We start from the raw sequence: 8,245 nt of genomic DNA, 5'->3' as shown, positions 1-8,245 counted from the left end.
GGAAAGACCCACAGAGCACTCCTAAGCACATTCCCACCCTGCTGAGTTGTTTATCGACAAATAACAGGAGAGATCTGCTGCGCCCCGGGTGTCCCTGACTCAGTCAGGCTAGGTGGGGATCCATAGCAGCCCCCTAGCAGCCACCAATCAGCATGAGACAGGGAAATACCTGGGATGCCAGTGGTTTATGGTGGTTGATAACAAGTTGGGAAACCATGGAGTTCAGCACGTACACCCCTCTTGGCTCAAACCAATCAGTTCAAACGAATACCCCTTTTGTACTGACCAATCACCCCTACCCAACTTGTTCCCGCCAGTGAATGTGCTAATCATGTTTTAGAGTTATTTGATTTCCCCCCGGTGTGTGATGATTTGCTAAAGGATGCTATGATGTATGTGAAGTCCCTGCCCTCTCCAAAAAATGTATAAAACTGCTGCAAACCCTGGGCTCGGGGCCTCTCAGCGTCACCAGTTGCTGTGTGTGTGCGCGTGCGCTCGCGGAGGACCGAGCTAGCTCGCAATAAACACCTTTGCTGTTTACATTGATCTTGGGTCTCTGGTGGTCTTTGGGGGTCCCGAATTTGAGCATAACAACATAGCCATGACTCCAGCTCTAACATTTAGGTTGATGGTTTTTACATCTATAACACTGTTCTGAACTCTCCTTCCTCTGGCAATAGCTACCTGGATAGGTTGCAGCACCTCACAGTCAGGGACACTCTCTTGTGCCTCCTCAATCTAACCAGGCCACCTCTACCACCTCTCAGCTTTAATACTATATGCATATATTAATTCCCTTGGGGAAAGAAGCCAAGACCTCCATGGGGTTTTCTCTCTTTTAACATGAGTAACTAGTGATTAGCCCAATTCATCACTTAATATTATAAGCACTTTCCAACTCTTGGTCTTTTAAAAAATTAAAATGGTACCCAAAGCAGTAAAATTTGTGAGGTGAAAAAAGGTCTTAACCGCTAAGTTCACTCTGAGCTGAAAGAGAGTGAATAAATAAATAGTTCCAAGCAGTGAGAGAACTGGCACGGGTGAAAATCTGCTTATGTCTTAACACAAGGAGCAGGAAAGGAAATTTCTGGTGTCATCTATATAAATTTCTAGTGTTCTTTGAATCTATTTTTGCAGGTAAAGTCCAAAGTTGTTTACTAAAGACATCTGATTGCCTATTTGTTTTTGTTTTGTTGATACAAAGCAAAACAAAAGGGGAAAAAAAGGAGCTTTTCGGTCAGCAGGGGGAGCACTATTACTTTTCTCTGGAAAGATTTTCACCAAGGCAACAGTGTCTTTTAATATAGACCACATCCTAGCAACCAGGAGGAAAAAATAATGATACAATCGATACACTTGCTCCCTGGTGGTTGCGATTTTTAAAAATAGCTTTTTTTCGCCTTTGTAATTGAAAAGTGTTTGCTTAGGAAGGGGTCTTTGGCTCAGTCACTTTCTAATTAGAGAGAGAGGTGCTTAATCCAGGGTGTAGGGTTTGAAATAGGTCACAGAGCTAGGGTTCCCATACCTGGTCAGTATTTAGTATCTACCGGACATTGAAACAAAGAGACTAATTTGCTCATTTAACTTAGACTGGTCAATATAGTGAGAGAAATCAGTCAACCTGAATTTGTCTGAAACGACCTTTTGTTTGAGTGAATTGATTCAAGGAGATCTAAATGAGGACATGGTGTCCTTCTCAGACTCAGCTGGAATGAAGCCTATCAAATCCTGGTGGTAGCACTGTGTAAAGGAAGAATAAGGAGACTAAGGTCTCATCTGGATTCTACTCTGATCTTGAACAAACATTTAACTTAACTCTTTGCACCATCATTTATTTTCTTATAAGCATCACGTGTTTTTGTGAAGAGGAGATGATAAAAATGAATTTAAAAACACCTTGAGATTAAAAAATATCTCTATAGTAAGGCATGTACAGTGCATACATACCCTGTATGTGTATATGTACATACATATGTGTGCACAGCTAAGTAGATATATTTGTGTCTATTTAAGAAATGTGTATATATAAATAAAATAAATCAATACACATACAGGAGGTATACAAATGATGACAATTCTCTCCAAAGTATCATCCTGTTTATAATGATTATTCTGTTCACTCACTGAGAAAAATAATAGCTCATAGTCAGAAATAATAAAGAATCCAAATAAACAAATTATGGAACCAGTCTAGGTGTCCATGAGTGGGTGAATGGATAAAAAAAGTGATGTGTATACACAATAGAGTTTTATTAAGCCATAAAGGAGAATGAAATTATCTCATTTTCAGGAAAATGGAGGGAACTGAAGAACATCATATTAAGCAAAATAAGCCAAACTCAGAAGACCAAGGGTCCTATGTTTTCTCTCATATGTGAAAGCTACAGAGTAAAAAAGGGAAAGAAAGTTGGGCGGATCTCATGTAAATTGAAGGGAGATCAGTAGAGGAAAGGGAAAAGGGGAGGGAGGATGGTAAGGAAAGAGGAAATAGTGGGGAATGGTAATGGCTGAATTACATCGCTATACATTGCATGAATTAACATGTAACAATAGATTCCACAATTATGTGTAATTATAATGTACTAATAAAAATGTGGGAAAAAATAGTGAAGAATCCAATACTTTTTGGAAATTTTTAAATTTCCTCAAATACTTATTTGGTGAGGAGAAGCTTATGTTACTTATTTCCCAAACACATTTTTATAAGGAAAGAATCAGAGATGATGCTATAACTGTATCTTATAGTACACACCCATCCTTATCTAATAATATGCTTGTTTAAATGCTCTGCCAGTTTGCTTTTCCCTTATTTCATTTGTACTCTGAATGGAAGCATAGCATAAAAATATTTAAGAAGCATTTTAAGAGAAAGAAATGAATAAGGGGAAATCTAGTTTGGCACCAAAAAATAATTCATTCCCTTAACTTCTAAAATGGCTGATTTTTTTCAGTTAATCTCTCTCTCTCTTTCCAAATGATAACAAATTAATTAACATATGACATTAGTGTTTATATTTTCTTAAAGTAATGAATTTTAGAGAAGACAAACAGAATAGCTTTTGCTTTTACCAATAGAGTCTTCCATTATAAAGTCCAATTTGATCTATTTGATCTGTAGCTAGTTAACTTAGACGTACAGAGTGAGGTGCCGATGAAGTCAAAGTAATAAGTTTAATTCCTGTGAGCTTCAGGTTTACTTTCTCTATGGCCATAGACACATTCCTAATTCTGAGTAATCATTTATCATTTTTATTATGATTCATATCCGAGACCAGGAAATGAAATGTCATCCAAATAAGACGAGGCAGTCTCCATTAAAAAGAGGCAACCAAGTCCCTTACCCTCCTGTTTTTTGTATCATTTTGGGATGGCTCATTCATAATTATAGTTTATATTTATGTAGTACTTAGGAAAGAATATAAGTTGGAGAATTCCAGGTAGTTTAATTAAATCTATCAAGAAACCAACACCATACCAGACAAAACTGAAATCTATTGAAAAATATTCTGGACTGGGAACTATATACACTTCCGTAAGAAACCCAACACTTCCATTTACCAGATTTGAGCATTTAAAACCTTTCCCAGGGCTGGGCGCCGTGGTGCACACCTGCAAACCCAGCAGCTGGGGAGGCTGAGACAGGAGGATCACGAGTTCAAAGACAGCCTCAGCAATGGCGAGGTGCTAAGTAACTCAAAATACAAAATAGGGCTAGGGATGTGGCTCAGTGGTTAAGTGCCCCTGAGTTCAATTCCTGGTACCAAAAAATGAAATAAAATAAACTTACCTAGCCTTGATTTTTTTTTCATGGGAGTATGGAGAGAAATATTTACCTCTCTGCTTCACCATAGATATTAAAATAGTTAATATATATAAAGTACTTAGCACATAGTAAGTACTCAGTACATAGTAAAACTGTCTTTATCATTCTCCATTATTATTATAACTCCTGTGTAAGGGTATTGTAAGAATTAAATGAAAGCTGAGTATGGCCCACAATCTTTCTTGAAGGTATTTTATATATAATTAAGCATTAAATTTATTAAAGAAAAAATGGTCTTTGGACAGTACATCAGGATCAGGGCTTCATGGCCTGGGTTGTGTGTGATGGTAAATCCTCTAGAGTTCCAGGACAGTGGTGGTGGGGAAAATTAGAAGAGCTGGGTCACCAAATTCAAAATACCAAAAAGGAACCAAGGAACAGAGGCTAAAAGTTCAGGAATCCAGGAGAACTAATGTGTAAAGGTAGAGATTAAAGGCATTTCTGGACCCAAAGTAGAAGGTAGACTGAAGAAGGAATATTTGAGAGGTATTAAGGAGGCAGAATCAAGAGTGTTTGTTTGGATGAGTGAATGAAGAAAAGGGAAGCATCTTTGTATCTATAGAGCTAGGTTATTGGATGAGTGGCTCCCAGTGGTTCCTCCTAAAGATGGGCAGGTCTGATGGTCAGAAAGCAGGCATGGCTATGACTCAGTTCCACCCAGGTGGAGATGTTCACAGTACGGTTTGACAAACTCACATGTTTGTGTGTGCATACTCACCTAAGTGAGAACTTCTCAGAAATATACATGTGGTACCATTGAAGCAATAATGGATACGATCTTCCAGGGAGAATATTTCAAGAACAGAACCCTGAGAATGATTAATATTTAGGGTTCAGATAGAAGAAAGAAAAACAAGGGACTTAGTCAAATGTGCAAGACATACAATTAAAGGTTTTTTTAAAAAAACGTTGAAAATTAGCAAGAGATTTGTTGGGAAGTGGCCACAAGATTGAGAGCTTTTCCTAAATATCTGATTGTTAATGGAAGGAGAAGCATAAGTCAATGTTGGGGCATGGGGGAGGAGATGTAGGAACCAGGCAGGTTTGTTGTTGTTGTTGTTGTTGTTGTTTATTTTAACATGTTTACATGCCTAAAAGAAAGAACTAGTAGAGACCAAGTGAATGAATATGTGGGTGGAGAAAAATAGTGGTATCAGGTCCTAGAAGGGGTAAGAAGTTATGGCATCTAGCTTAACGAGTGATGGCATTTGATTACAAAATACATATGCTGCGTGCATGTAAGTGTGTATGTGAACATATAATACGAACATATAATATGAATATATATATATATATCTCAGAAACATATAATATGAATATATATATATCTCAGAAACATATAATATGAATATATATATTTCAGAAAGATTATGTAAATAAAAGCTATTCTTGCTGAATGGGATTTTTAATATTGCAATATGGACTATGTCTAATATTTTAAGTGAGAGTACCATGAACAGCCAACATAATGTAACCTAAATTTAATGCCAATTTAAAATTTTTACTTTGGAAAATGATTTTTCCAAAATGTTTTACATAGTACTTTGCCTTCTTAAACAAAATGTTCTGAACACAGTCTGACCTTTTCTTGATGACTCACTTTGGACATCAATCATTTTCAATGGTATAATCTAGCCATGGCCTTAGGGGCGTCTGAGGACCACAGGGCTGTAGGCTAATGCTAAATGGCTCCAGACAGCTACGCTTTTAGAATTCTTCTGTTTTTTTCACCCTGTCATTTGTTATTGCTCTTCTGTTGTCAGTGTGCCTTGACTTCCTGCTTCTTATGTGTCACCTTCACTTTGTATACACATGCCTGGTGAGAGGCCCAGAGTGTCTCCAGATGTCCCCAAGGTGCAGACACAGACACAGGGGCAGCTTGCTCAGCCACTCAGGTCCTTTTTTGCAGAACCCTAACTCAGGGGAACTCAGGTCTTCCTGGTTCCTCGACCCCCCAGCTTGTCCCACAAGCTGCAAGTCTGACTTCTTGGATCTAGGGACAAAACTGGCAATCTCTAAAGCTCGGATCATCCTGTCCTTGGTCAGCAGGCACACCTCCTCCTCACAGAGGTGGAGGCGTGTAGACCTGAGTCATCCAGGGCTCTGATTAAAACTTGGTCTTCAGATGGTCCTGAGCTACTGGGCACTGCAATAAATGAGTCATAAAATACAGTGTTTTGCTTTTATTTTTCTGACGTTGGGGCCCCCATTTATTCTATCCCTAGCAAAACTGGCTGGCTTTTTATAGCTTCTTTTCCTGCTCTCTAAGAACAAGCTACCATCGTTAGAATCTTTGTCTAATTCCCTCAGGAGGACATATTACCTTTCTTGGCTGAACAGCCACCGGCACGCACATGCATACCTACCCACAGGAGTAGATTTAAGGGTCAGATGTGACGATGCTGCTTCCCTTGCATCCAGCCTTTAGGCTGCCATCCATTGTAAACGCCGGGGCTGATCTTGACTTTATGTCTTCTGGCTCCTTCCTTATGAGTGAGGCCTTAAATAGGTAAGAGGAGGCTGGATCTTAGAAATCTAAAATGATAAATCCCCCAAAATAAGGCTGGAAGAAGTGGTCAGAGTGTTCTGTTGCCCCTACTCCTTCAAAGTGTCGGGCGAAGGTCCAGGTGCAGAGGATTGTGTATCAGGTAGAAAAATGCAGATGAAATCACAGCTTTGGAGGCAGATGTGACGTAGCCAAGGGTATCAGTAGGAGCTGCCAACAAGTCTCTCAGCAATCAGTTGCCATTAAATTACCCATGGCAAAGATTGCAATATGATGTTTATATAGCAAGACCTGCCTATTAAGTATGTAATGGTTGTTAAATTGTCAATAATGAGATCTCAGAGGCTGTAAAAGTCAAAATAGCTTCCCGTTTTTCTCCAAAAGCAATTTTCCCACTTGGGTTTTATGAAACAAGCTTTCTGGGGGCAGTTGGTTCGGTAGTAAAATCGACTTTTAGGTGAGAGAAAAAACTGAAATAGACAAAAATCTGTTGCATTTAATACAAAATGATACCAAGGCTGGGTTTGTGGCTTAGTGTTAGAGCGCTTGCCTAGCACGTGTGAGCCACTGGGTTTGATCCCCAGCACCACATTAAAAAAACAAACAGACAAACAAAAAAACACAACTAAACAAAAATGATACCATTTTCTGTACAAATGCACTAATATATGTATATAAAGATGTATATGGAAATATTTGAAAAAATACATGCAAATGCATTAATAGTAATTTTGTTTGGATGACAATGGAAGTATTTTTAAAAGTAATTAGTTGACTTCATAGAGGTGTAATTTCCATACAATAAAATAAACCCATTTAAAAATAAATTTCAATGAATTTCAACAATGTGTACATATTTGTAGCCACCATCAAAATCAACACATTAAACATTTGTGTGTTTCTCAAAAAAATTTTTTTTAAATGCCTTTAAAAATCAATTTCACCTGCCCTAATTTTCAGCCCCAACCACTGATCTGCTTTTATGAATCACTTTGAATTGTCTTTCTTTGGCTTAGCTGCATATTATAATATTACCCAATGAACATGTATTTATTTTTAATAAATAAATAAAAATATTTAACAATTTCAAAATACTTATAAGAGTATTAAAATAGGAAAAACGTAATTTGAGAGAGCTTTACAAAATTAATTTATCTATTTCCCACCATATTCCACCAATGGGGTGGAATTTCCATTTGTCTGCATTTCTCTCTGTAATGACCAACACATACTAGTCATTTGGTAGAACATTACTGCCTCCAAAGTCAGCAGCTCCCTACATCCTTCAGGAATCAGTTGCCTCCAAAAATGATTACAATTTTCTCACCCAAACAAGAAAAAAAAAAAGGATACAGATCCTCTTTTCAGAAGGTTGTAGATATACAATATTGATATCAGTTTATTAAGACAGTCATTTGTATAACTACTCTTCCTTTAATTCTGTTTTAAATATCTTACACAGTGACAATTGAACCTAGTGGAAGCTTAACATAGTCCAAATTATCCAACAGATTTCCTTCTGCACAGACCTCTCCTGCCAAACCATGAAAACCTCCTGATTCTACAGGAAATTAAGAAAAACAGTGGTGAATGAAAGAGATAGGATCTTGGGATTAGATGAGGATGCTGGAGAACAAGCAAACTGGGGGCTTCCCTAGCTACAAAAGTTATGAAGAAGATCCTAGACTAGGTTTTGGGTACACAAAGAACTTCTATTAAAGCCAAAACAAATGATCAGATATTTGTTGAACACCTGCCTGCCTGCCTAATATCCAGATACAAAGTCCTCCTTTGTACTCAAATACCACGTACGCTTCGGACAGGTGTAGTCTAGAAACCCTGATCAAAACATGCAATTTCATTCAGTTTACACTGCCTATGAAGGTAGGGATTCGATATACATTGCCTGCTTAACT

Source organism: Urocitellus parryii, chromosome 11 (assembly GCF_045843805.1).
Source record: "Urocitellus parryii isolate mUroPar1 chromosome 11, mUroPar1.hap1, whole genome shotgun sequence".
In the NCBI taxonomy this organism is placed as follows: Eukaryota; Metazoa; Chordata; class Mammalia; order Rodentia; family Sciuridae; genus Urocitellus; species Urocitellus parryii.
The sequence above is the reverse complement of the archived record's forward strand: the minus strand, read 5'-3'. Positions refer to the sequence as shown.